The 13,294-nt window shown below is 40.7% G+C and overlaps 1 long non-coding RNA gene across 1 annotated transcript; it reads right to left on the minus strand.

Annotated features, from left to right (window-relative positions):
- Positions 1-1,051: 1,051 nt before the first annotated feature.
- On the minus strand, positions 1,052-4,030 carry LOC113020720 (uncharacterized). Its single transcript, XR_003272219.2, has 3 exons — positions 3,929-4,030; positions 1,813-1,963; positions 1,052-1,267 (listed from the first exon to the last, which is right to left on the minus strand). It is a non-coding gene; the product is annotated as an uncharacterized LOC113020720 (long non-coding RNA).
- Positions 4,031-13,294: the final 9,264 nt, after the last annotated feature.

The raw sequence follows: 13,294 nt of genomic DNA on the forward strand, positions 1-13,294 counted from the left end.
GACTCAGTGCACACATGAGGATCATCACAGTCCACGAGTAAAAGCATACTCTCCCTCCCCCTGGGTAGATACAGTGTCCCCTGATTTCTGTTTAAACCATTATGTGCCTCTAACACGTATGCCCCTTAAATCTATATTCAGAACCCCAACAGAGAAAGAGTCCACGGCAGCTTTCAACGTGCTTGAAATTGATTTTATGCTGTAGTCGTTCTTGAAATAAGTGTTTTTTAGCACATTCAAAGTCCGGAGAGAGTTTAAAAAGAATGAATTAATCCACCGATGCACGTCAAATTTAAATACAACAAAAGAACAAAGCGACACTTCTGACTCATAAGATAACAGACCCTGTCTACATCAACCTTAGCGATGTTGTGCATCTGCATATAAAATGAATGCGTCTTTGTTTTTATGAACTCTAAACTTATAAAATCCTGTCTTTCAGATAGCTATCAAAGTGTTAGAGAAAAAGACACTTTAAGAGAAACATAACACCAGGGCCAAAGCACAACTAAACCCTATCTGTGGCAGCATTGTATATATTTCCCACAATCTGAAATACACCCTCAGCACTTAACTGCGCAACCATATTGCGAGATAATGTGGGTTTGAGGGGAAAACAGATCTAAGGGTAAAGAGAAGTGGGCAAGTTAAGTAGTATGTGGTGGTGGGTTGTAAAGGTTGGATGATATATTCTAAGAAGTAAAGTATGCGTGTGTTTTGGTGTGTGTGTGGTTTATAGGGGCTGAATGGGGCACTACTTTTGAAAGATGAGATACTGCAACACATCCACTGCTGGTGGCCCCTTTTCTTAAATGTGGAGGTCACAGTATCATCACTCACAATAATTTAGGAATCAGTGGGTGTAGGTTTAGAGGTTTGGGTTGTAATAAATTAATAAAGAAAGGGATGATGTATACATAAGCGAGAGTAAGCCACTGATATACAATATATATTAGACACACACACGCAGAACAAACATTGGGTGTCTCACCTCTTTCTACTGGCTGGCATTTATAGTGCTTACAATGGACTATAAACCTCACAGTAGCTCTTTATGATGGTGAAGGATCTGCATTTTTATTAGGGGCAAACATTGAAATTACAACTCATTCTTCTCCCAAGCATTGCAATGCACAATTACCACCTGTGACACAAAGTCCAGAGTCTGCTGCCAACACACTGAGGATGATGTCAAGGATTGGTTTACCTACTAAACCCCAGTCAGCCAGGTGAACTCTGGCTCACCTCCCAGACTGGTCATCACTGGCTGAAAAATACAGAACACAAATAAGGCATACTCATTTTAATCTTAAATATAAATGCAAACAACCGAATATGCAGGGATCAAGCGTTAAACATGAGATGTTGAATAAAGCTTAATTATTATTGTAGGACTATGCTGAGAAGGAATTGCATTTTTGCATTGAGTGTTCATTCCTGTAAACCTGTTATTATGTTATATAGGTGTGCGGAGTTTGATAACATCACACTGAAATGTCAACAGAAGTTGACTCATGTTCTTGGAGTTGCTATAATTATTTTCCCTTCCTGGTGGCTGAAGGTAAATTATGATTACAAGTACAGATGAGTGAAGCAAAAAAAAGGACATAGATCGAAGTGCATCAGTGGACAAAGTCTGCTGAAATATTTGACTGAGAAATGCATAGAACCAAAATCATACTCATCACAATGGACATGGATTAAAAGAATCATGAGTGACTGTGACAAAAAGGTATGCACCTCATACGTGGCAACCTGCATGTGTATACAGAAATATTGTTAAGCTCGGTGTGAATGTTTAAGGGCACTTACAGCTGCTGTGTGGAGAAGTGCTGCCCCGAGGGCCGCGGCAGCATGAGTGTGAGCTTCGTGGTGCTCTGGAAACAAGAAAAGCGGCTCTGTTTTTGGATTGCTGTCTTGGCTTTGTATGAACGCTTCCTGGCACACAGTCAAGTTTCTGCCCCTAGTGAGGGAAGATTAATGACAGCAAGTCACGGAAAGGCAGAGAGCAGAAGAAAGCAAAGGAAAGCAATAGGGTGAGAAGGGAAAGACAGGAGGGATGGGGGGTAAAACAAAAGGTAACGGCTGTTATGTTGTTGATGGTAGCAGGTATGAGTAAAAGGTGTGTGACTCTGTGAGTGTTTGTGCCTGGGTGTGCATCAGTAAGAGTACAATACTAAAAGAGATTTAGCAGATTAGTGGAATCCTCATAAACATTCCTGACAGTTGTACAAACACGATGAATATAATCACTGGACAAAAGGCCATGCCCTCCTTAAATTTCACCTCTGTAAATCCAGCTAATGTCCACATACTCTTGTTATCTCCCAAAACCTTAGCCTACTTCTCCAGCTGTGGTCAATCTCCATATTCTCACAACACCTTCAAATCTGACGGAGGGTAAAGTAGTAAAGTAGTTGAAATGGCAAACATGGATCAAGAGATCAAGCTCCGCAAGTGGGAAAGCACAGACTTGGAAGTGAAGTAAGGAGAAAAAACCGAAAGGCATCAAGAGTTCTTCTTTTAGGTAACATGGATCATGACTAATCTGTGATGAAAGAGCCAAGAGCTGAGTAGATCATGACGCTGCCAGGGCTGACCCCTCTCCCTGTCTCCCAGCCCCAAACCCCCAACCAAAGTATTAGGCTCCAGGACAAGCACAGGTCATGGTGAACTCACTCTCCTCATTTCCCCTTTCTTTTCTTGACCACAAAAACAATGACATCACAGACCTTGGAGTCTCTGACAAACCTGAGTCTTTGTATCAGATGAAAAATGATCCTGAGAAAGAATATTCATCAAACTAAAGGGGAAAAGAGCGTGTGAGTCTGTTTTTTTTCAAAACAGTTCACTTCATTCTCGAGCTATGCTGGGTTTTCCCTATGACAGTGAAGAACAAACTGTTCCGTTTCACAGTGCCAGGACATTCGAACAATGTGAATGAAGGGAAACTGTAAAAGCCTTTTAATCCAAAGAGCATCTTTATGCGATTGTTTTATCTGAAACCGAGGTTGCACAGATGTCACTTATTCTCAATGCCATTCTATTAAAAGCAAAAGTAAACAACAGGTAACTGTTGTTAGACGGCATGTGTAATGGGCTCAGCACTGATGCAGACTGGATCGTGACTTAGAGCAGCAACAGGTGACAAATGGTCTGTTCTCTTGTCACAGTCGATCTTTTAGGGCTTTGCCAAACTTAAGTGAACCTGGAGCGGTGCTGCTATTGCTGTAAAAGTGCAGTTGAACAGATTTTGAAAACAAAGAACTCCATGCTTCTCTTGCCGAGCTCCACTAGCGCACCTGGAGGAAATTAATTTAGCTAAGCAAAACAGTCAAAGCCCAGTGATACCTTTCAACACGTTTTTTTTCTAATGGAATATTCACACTTGTGATATATTTTAATATGGTTGTTTCTAGAATTGAAACTTAACAGTAAGTAATTTGCAGATGACAGCAATGTATCTGTCTGCATACACATTCCCATTTGGTCCACAATACTTGAATTCTTTTGAGCCAAGTCATGCCCATACTTCCTATCCCGTGGACATGGTGTTTTACCCAAACACCTGCCACCCATTCCGCTGACTTTATCTGGGAGAGAGCAGAGTAGGTGGCGGGGAGTGAAGGAAGAAGGGAGGGGTGCTATTGTTGGCACACTCCTATGGTTCTGTAGGATGGAGAATGTGCAGAGGTGGAGAAGGGGATTAAACAGAGCAATATTATTCTTTCACAGACCTGCTTTGAATCAGAACTCAACACCACACATAAAGCTGTGAAGACTGGATGAGCTCATTGGGGGGAAAATGCCGCTGTAGTGACCCGGGAAAAAAAATGGGAAAAAATGTCTAGCAGTAACAGGAAATAGCAAGAAAGAGAGGAAAAAAAACTAGCTGGCTGAGGACTAAAACATAAGTCAACATGTTTACCTTTCTTAGATGAAATAATAGCTTTTGGAGGCATTCCAGTTAAGGTTTCTGTGATCAATTTCCAATCCTGATTGCTTTTTTGAGGTGTATTCCTCTGTGGAAATAAGGAAATGTAATATCAGGTTTCAATCGTCTTCACATTGTGGCTGAAAGCTTGTTTGATGGTTGGCCAGATGCATACCTTTTTAAATAGCATGAGTGCAATTGAAGAATATTCTATGTACACAAATTCACAAAAATGCCCTGAAAACATTTCCTCATTCAGCAGGACAATGATCCTAAATATGAATGCATATTTAGCCAATGCAACTACATAAAAATAGGAAAATCTTCTTATGAAACATGCTAAATGACCATTTGCAACTTTTGTTACTTTTCAGGTAGCCTTAAAATTACAGCTAAGACCTCATTAGCTGTCCTAGATTGTATACTGTCACACAGCATGATGTGCTAAACACACAAGTAACCACACCTGGTGGAAATCACTCTTTAAGTTGAACACTTGTTGACAACTGACTCCATAAATGGCAAAGTGATTATGTTAATAGGGATGTTGATGATGCAAAAAGACCATTTACAGACTGCTATTTTAATTAAAAGAAATTCATTAACAGAAATACTGCCTCGCCTTTGCCAATGAGTGAAGTTGTCATAACATTCCATATCCAGACTCATCATGTGTTATATGGTTATGGGATACTTTTATTTTCTTCACAATAAGTGTATCTATTTTTGAGGTATGACATTTTAGAAAGGGCTGAGTTTTAGGTAAAAATGACCTCAACCCCTCAACCCCTAGAATCTCAGAGTACACTGGGAGTGGCGATGTGCAGAAGATCAGATGTATATGGAGAGACTTCAAAGTAAGAAGGAGAATCTTAAAAATACCACAGACTTTCTGAGTACTGTTCCTCTATAACCACAGTGTACTGATAACTCTGTCCAGCAGAATAACACAGCAGGTCGCAAAGCTCAAAATTGTTTCTCCATAAAATCTGTGATGCTGTCATGTCAGTACCGACCAAGGTCTCTGAGGAATGCACGTTGTTGACTCTCAACCTCAGTTTGTGTCTCCTTTACTGTACAATCCCTGGAAGTTATGGCATGGTTCCATAATGTAAGATGTGGAAATACTGTTTGTTTTTCTGCTAAATTACAAGGAAAGTTTAATGCAGCACTTAAAATTACGTACACTTACAGTATAATTACTTCTGTTTCTTGTAAAAACCTGACTTGCTTTACTTGTTTTAGTTGTTGCTGGTCCCTGTACAGCTTTAGTGAGAGCTTGGTTTGCACTGCCAGCAAGAACTCTGATCGGAGAGATAGTTTTGTGCTTTTCATCAATTTGTTCTTATTATCTATGAACAGAATTAATAAGGACAGCCAAAGTTTCGAGTGTGGTGTCTATGGTCTCAGGATCCCATCTCTGCTGTTTGGAGAGATTTGGTCCCATGGCTTAATTGAGCCCCCCCCAGTTTACACTGGTTTGCAGCTGTGTGTGAAATGAATGTGATGGAAATCAGCAACTCCTAATCTGAGGCTATAGTTCTCAGCCAGAACAGGGTGGGCAATCCACCGGGTAGAGTGCCCACTCCAGGTCACAGACAAGAGTGAGATCACAGATACAAGCGGCAGAAATGAGCTTCCTCTAAAGTGCGCCTGAGCTCTGCCTTTGAGATGCTCGGTCATTTGGTCTGCCTTAGAGCTCTAGGTTGTTTATTTCACTTACTTTATCATGGGATCAAATTGAGTGATCAAAATGACTCTTAGCAACTTCATCATATATATATACAGCACAAATAATATTAACTTGAACTGACTGAAAAACAAAGTGATAACAGAATAAAGTATGCTAAACAGTGATAATGTGGAGCACATGTTTGAAAAGTTGCAAGTTATATGAAAGAAAACTTTGTTTTATTTAATAAATTATGCAAATTACTTGTAACAACAATAATTTCTTTATTTAAATGACACCAATTACATAATTAATAAGACTTTGAGAAGAAATGTGTTTTGCTATTGTTATTATTCTGCTCTTATGACTACTTCTGAGTTATTCTTGGGGGACCCAGGTAAACAGGTAAAAACGTTAATAGGATCAGAGTTAAGAATTAAGTCCATTATGAGGGCAAAAGGTGGTCCATCCTGGTATTAGCAAGGTGTATTTAATGAAGTGGCCAGTGAGTGTGTGTTTGCAGCTGTATTTTAGTTAGTATAATATTGATTGTATAATAAGCACACCTCTATACTTCAAAATCATAGCTTGAGATTAACCAGCCTGCAGACAAAGGTGGATAGTGAACTTGTTGAGATTTGCTGAAGTGGTTATGGGTGTGAAGCAGGAAGAGAGGCAATAGTTGGTCATGGACTATAGGGTACAGAGAGGGCAGTGTGTAGAGGAGAGAGAATCTAGGATGGACAGGCACAAAGGGACCATTGGTTTGGCTGAGACGCAGCATGAATCCAGTCGGAGTTCCGTGGGAATACTCAGCTCAGTGAGACAGATCTCCCTCTCTCTCTTCTCAATGAGTTTGTGACGGAGAAGAGGAGAAGGAGACATCAAAAAAGATCCTCACAAGCAGCCCTCACTGACACAATGTGAGCATAATTTCAAACCAACACAAGATATGCAGCCTAGCAACACGTCTAACAAGGAAGTGAAACTAAAAAAGAAAGATTGTTCTGAGGAACTCTGGAATACATTATATGTAATTATTAACACGCACATTTGATAGACTTCCTGTTCTTGTTGAACAAACAACAGAAATAATTAGAGTTGTGTTTCCTCGTACATCAATACCTGGAAAAGTTTATTTCTGCCAAATCCTAGTTCAAAATACTTCTCATCCCCTACAGCCAAGTCCCCCCCCACCATTTGTATCTGTATCATGACCCACGCCAACACATGTAGCAATCCAAAGTACACACCAATTCCCATGAAATAGAATCTGATCCAAAACTACTACAGAAATCCCATTGTTCTCCATCATGCAACACTGAGCCTTCACAATCAGACTCTATTGGGAAACTGCACTCGTGTTGAACGGAGCACCAAAATACACATATGGATACAGATTCTAGATTAGCTCTGGGAAGAACATGTAAATCAAGAGCTTGACAAGTTTTAAGCTTACATATTAATTACAGTATTATAACTCCTAATTCAATAAGTTGTCACATGATGGCTTAACTGCATTTATTTACATTTTTAGTTTATCTGTCTTCCTCTTCCCTCGGTTCTGAAGGACAAGCTGGAGAACTCTGGAGTGGACCATCACCTCACTACCTGGATCCTGGACTACCTCACCGACCGACCACAGTATGTGAGGACTCAGGGCTGTGTGTCGGACAGGGTCGTCTGCAGTACGGGGGCCCCACAGGGAACGGTTCTGGCTCCGTTCCTCTTCACCATCTACACTGCAGACTTCTCCCACAATTCCACCCAGTGCTTCCTGCAGAAGTTCTCTGATGACTCTGCAATAGTCGGCCTCATCACTGATGGGGACGACAAGGAGTACAGAGGTCTGACCCAAGACTTTGTGGACTGGTGCCAGCTGAACTACCTCCAGATCAACGCCAGTAAAACCAAGGAGCTGGTGGTAGACTTCCGCAGGCACAAGCATTCTCCACTGCAACCACTGAACATCCAGGGTATGGACATTGAGGCTGTGGACAGCTACAGGTACCTTGGTGTTCATCTGAACAACAGACTGGACTGGACTCATAACTCAGACGCCCTCTACAGGAAAGGGCAGAGCAGGCTGTACCTGCTGCGGAGACTCAGGTCGTTTGGGGTGGAGGGCCCACTCCTGAAGACCTTCTATGACTCTGTGGTGGCTTCTGCTATCTTTTATGGTGTGGTCTGCTGGGGCGGCAGCATCTCTGCTGGGGACAGGAAGAGACTGAACAGGGTGATCCGAAGGGCCAGCTCTGTTCTAGGATGCCCTCTGGACCCAGTGGAGGTGGTGAGTGACAGGAGAATGGCGGCTAAGCTGTCATCCCTGTTGGACAACGTCTCCCACCCCATGCAGCAGACTGTGACAGCACTGAGCAGCTCCTTCAGTGGGAGACTGCGGCACCCACGGTGTGGGACGGAGAGATTTCGCAGGTCTTTCCTCCCCACTGCTGTCAGACTCCACAACAAAGACTTTAACTGAACAAACACACACATCCACACATGTGCAATAACACTAAGTGCAATAATCTTTTCTGGCATCGTTGTATTTTTACTCAGTTGTATATAGCATTCGTATTCTATTTTTATCTTATTGTATATTTTTATTCTATTTTATTCTACTGTATATAGTATATTATTTTATTCTATTCTGTACAGCTGTGTACTGTATTTATTCTTATTGTATTCTAATTTTTGCGTCATAACTTTTGCACTGTCCACTTCCTGCTGTGACAAAACAAATTTCCCACGTGTGGGACTAATAAAGGTTATCTTATCTTATCTTATCTTATCTCTAAAGCAGGGGTGGGCTGTTGTGGGGGGCTGCACCAGAAACTCAGTTCTGTGCAATTTTAATTGAATCACTTCATAAGCTTATTGATGAGGCCCTCCACAACAGCCCCATTTTCTCATGTGGCCCCTTGGAAAAATTAATTACACACCCCTGCTCTAAATAGTGATAATCCCTAGTTTCCTCATTAGCAACTCTTCTTACATATACATCTATGTTTCTCAGAGGGATGTGGCCCTTACACACTGTTCCGAGTGTAGTCAAATGGTATCAAAGGCATTTTTGATGCAACTGCACAGATACTGCCCTACCACCTTTCGCATTTGGACAGGGCAATCACACAAATAACATAGTTTAAATAGAGCTAATGCATAATGTCATCAAACTTTTACTACTGTACATAAAGCTTTTATAATCTAGACAAACAGAGGAAGAATGTCAAAATGTCATAATCACAAAGTTGCTGACTGGTCTGGTTGTTTTAGACCAATCGGACTCTGATGGTAATCTCAGCCTAGTGTCTTGTCTGAATCAAGAGTCACTGCCCAAACTGAGACTTCGCTCCTTTTATTCTCTAGCAGCCTGCAGCATCTCAGACCCCCTGCAGTGTTCTAATACCCCTGTGACCTGCTGGACTCTGCCTGCCTCCTGCCCCCTGCACTTCCCCACCCTCCCGTGCCCTCCCTGGCACCTTTGCCCCACGACCATGCCTCATTCATCTAGCCACCCCTCTCCGGCCAGGGAAGCTGAAGGCCTTCTTTGTATGTGCTCTCTGGGAGATATTAACCCCCGTCTCTATGCTCCCACCAAACAAAGGAAGCACTTACTAACCGCTAAAGCCTTAACAAACAGTGGCTTTCAAATGAACCCTGCTCCATGCGGTGCAGAAGGAGGGGAGCGCCCAGGAGAGTAAAGCCCGAAACATTTGCTTGTTTTTGGAGATTACAGAAAAACCGGGTGGCGTGGTAGTCGATCTTTTTTGCATCGATGCACTACAGGTTTATGTGGTTAAGACGGAAACAGGAGTGGAAGTAGTCCACATATACATATATATATGCCAAGAGAGAAAGTCACAGACTTTCCAGCAACAAAGAGTGCAAAATATTTTTTCATAATTTTTTATCTACTTCCTCACGTTTTTTCAAAGATTTGATATTTCAAATAGAAACCTTTCACATATATACAGTGAGGTGTTTTCATCTCACGAGTCTCTTTCAGTTTTAGAATGTGTCATCATCGCACAATGCGATCCTTGTTTTACATGCCTATCTGTCATAGTTGTTGTCAAACTGATTGTGTGGATAAGTATTATAGTCAGGTCGATTTTGAAAAAGAATGTAGTCTAATACATCTGCTGTGATTAAAGGACTAGAAGTAGAAATGGGCAAAAGTCTTACTCGCAACTGAACTGTGGATGAGACACATTTGCAAGCACAAGACCTTTACAACTGTGGGCCTACTATCAGCATTAGATGTAATAGAAATCTGGTGCATTGTGAAGTGTAATATAAAAACAAGTTAAAAACTGTATGATGCAGTTAACATTAACTAAGGCTACTATATAACTGAATTTGCTACTGGAGCATAAACTAAAGTAGCTGCAGGGATACCTAACTCATTTAATTAGAAGTTAGCAATTATACTGCGCTAGCTAAGGTTACTTTAGTCTCTTTCATTATGTTTAAATAGCAAAATGTCAAAGTGTGCTTGACACAGGGAAAGCATTATGCTTGAGTGACATCAAGTAGAACAAACAGATTTTCATTTACAATGGTGACAAAGACAAAAGATCACTTGCTCCCACGTTACTTCACAATGCAGGCGCTAGCATGTTTTGTTTGGGAGACGGAAATTGTTACGCCTTAGAAGGATATGACATGGTGCATTGCATGAGAAAACATACTACAGTGGAAAAAACTAAGTAAGCCCTTCCTATTGTATGTAAACAAGTACGCCTGATAGCTTTTGTTGGCTTTGTTGATCAGGACCTATCAAGCCAGTAAAAACAGAGTCATGTGTTACTTAAATTTGTTTTGTATGTTTCTGGGAAAGAATGGAATATCTTTGAGTTACACATTACAATCAATAATGCCTCACAGGTCTGAAATGAATGTGCCAATGTCCATTTATCGCCTAACAAATGTGCATGTAATATCGTAACTGCCACCATTACATTTTATTATATGTACTGGCAAGCTGACTGTTTTCTGGGTTAAAGCAGAAATGAGGTGAAAGGAGCCATAGTGAGAGAGACAGAAATATAGAGCGCAAATGCAGTTTAACTGTGGGGATTATATAGTGAAAAGACACTGGACAATCATACAGGAGTGCCTTGTTTCATGAGCTTGTAGTTGGACTAAAGGTCAACAACCTCTAAATGATGACTGCATCTCCAGTCTTAGCAAACTACACTACAAATGCACACTGTAAAAACAATCTCAAATTAAAGAATTGAAACAGAATTGATGCTTGGAATTAGGGCTGAACGATTATGGAAAATAATCTAATTGCGATTTTTTTGCCCCAATATTGCAATTGCGATGCAATATGCGATTATTTTTTAAGGTCTTTGTCTTCTGTATTATTAAACAAAGACAAGCAATACATCATATAGTATGGCCAATACTATATTACATTAATTTTAAACTGTTCTTTCCTGGAAGACAGACCTCTGTTATGATGACATGAGGTGATGCATGAATTGATGACTGACATTTTTATTTAACTTCTTCAATCACAACAGTATATTTGAACATACACAATAGTTTATTTTTAGCTTACAAACATCTGAGCATAAAGTGCTGACAAGGAACCCTGGTGTAAACATTAAAATGAAAGTCAGTACAATGTGCAGATTGCAGAAATATACATAAACAAAATCAGTGGCTTTACCACACTCAGTTTTTCGACATCTGTGAACTACTAGACAGTCATTCAATTAAAAAATAATATTAAATAAATAAAACTAATAAATAAAAAATACACACATCTTACTGATCTCTGCAGTCAGTAACATTACACATAAAGTGCAAACATAATAGCAATTGTATAAACACACACACAAACACGCCTTTAAAGTTTAAAGGCGTGAAATTGGACGGTCTAGCCTTCTGATTAGCCAGAAGGCTAGTTCTGATTAGCGTCACCGCTGTCTCGGTGGAGTTTAATAAACTCGGCCGTCTGCTTCTTGCTATCTAAAATATAACCAGACACTGGCGTAAATTCTCGACTGTCTCATACTTCTGTTTAATAAGTTTTCTGTTTGACGTTTAGTCAGCTGTGTGAAAACCAAGGAGGAACCCACCCGGGGGATTAATAAAGTTTTATTTTATCTAATCTAATAACTTTAATCTCAGCCAAACCGATTTACTCACGAACAAACAAAACACTGAAAAAAGCCCAACAATAACATTTTTAGGTTGTCTAAGTGACTTATATATTACGTTTAACCCGAGCAGCGAAACTCCGCGGTGATCTGAAAATGATGTGCCGGGAGTTGTGCCGTTCTCGGCCGCATCAGTAACCCTCGAGCTCCCGGCTAGCTGTCGAGCTGGTGGGTAGCAGACGCCTCTGAAAACGTCGAAGCACTTTTGCAAATATGGGATATCTTGATAAACCGAGCAGATATTTGATGTTTACACAACTACTTTCTCGCCTGAAAATATTTTAAAAGTTTATTTTGTGACCCAGAAAGATTAGTATGAGTAATTTTAAAACTTAGTAGCGGCCGCCATTGTTGGAAACTGGAGTTTGGCTGGGCCGCGCTATGAATTCTGGGATATGGTAGTAATTTGGACAGCCTTCGGCGCGTCGCTGTGACGTAATCGGTCTACAAATGCGGCCTCAGGAGGATGCAGCCCATGAATTTGGACATGTCCAGAGTATAATCGCAGCCTTTGCGGTTAGAAAATTGCACTTGATCATGTCGCGATATTATCGCAAATGCGATATATCGTTCAGCCCTACTTGGAATAAAAGTAAAATTGAAAAATGCGCTAGACTTCGGTCATTTCTTGTATTTAATTAACCAACATTTATCATTTAGCTACTGTACCACAATTCAAAGAAAGAGCGTACGTTTGTGCCCAGGAGTGTGCTTCTGATGTTTGATTTTTTTTTTTTGTGACTGTTTGAATTATTAGTCATCGTTGGTGGAGCCTAAGGTTTTATCCAAGCACTGGCGCTCGTTGATTTTTTTTCCTCTTTAGTCACACAGAAAGCAGTTAGAAAAAAAAGGGTTAAGCTGTCATCAGCAGGTTGCCGGACCTCTCAAGGTGTGCCATCACCTTTCCAGCTCTGCAGCCACGCACTGACATTTGGTTAGAACATATCTCGCTGGCCAAACAGATCATTAGCAAACAAGAATGGATAAAAAATATGGATAAAAAGCTTACTGGTATGCTGCAGGAGATCCAAAGCACACACGCTTGTTGCACGCTAACTGCAAAGAATGGTTGTAAGTACATCAGCAGATAATATAGACAATTATTTAATGCCTCCAAGATCTACGGGCCAGTGCCTTTGAAGAATCTCCTTTCTTTCTTTTTTCACTTACAAAATGTGCCTGATTTTCAGCTTGATTAAAAATATCTGACATTATTCCCTTAGATCAATAAGATGCCAGATTAACTCTGGTTTCATTATCAGCACTATCTAATGGAAAACAAATCCACTTTCTACTCTCCTCAGACAAGAATACAACATAGCGTCTGATGTACTCTTACACATGTGGTCGTCCCCGCTGTTCACATAAAATGAGACCCTGAAGGACAAGACCGGCTTGAGTCCAAGTTACAGAAACTGTCTTCCCACATCTGAGCCTTCTGCCAATGAATAAGGCTTTGTCTGCAGACGAATGAGATCCATATCTCCCATTTGGCATTACTCATGTCATCAG

The sequence above is a fragment of the Astatotilapia calliptera genome, chromosome 4 (assembly GCF_964374335.1).
Source record: "Astatotilapia calliptera chromosome 4, fAstCal68.1, whole genome shotgun sequence".
NCBI lineage: Eukaryota > Metazoa > Chordata > Actinopteri > Cichliformes > Cichlidae > Astatotilapia > Astatotilapia calliptera.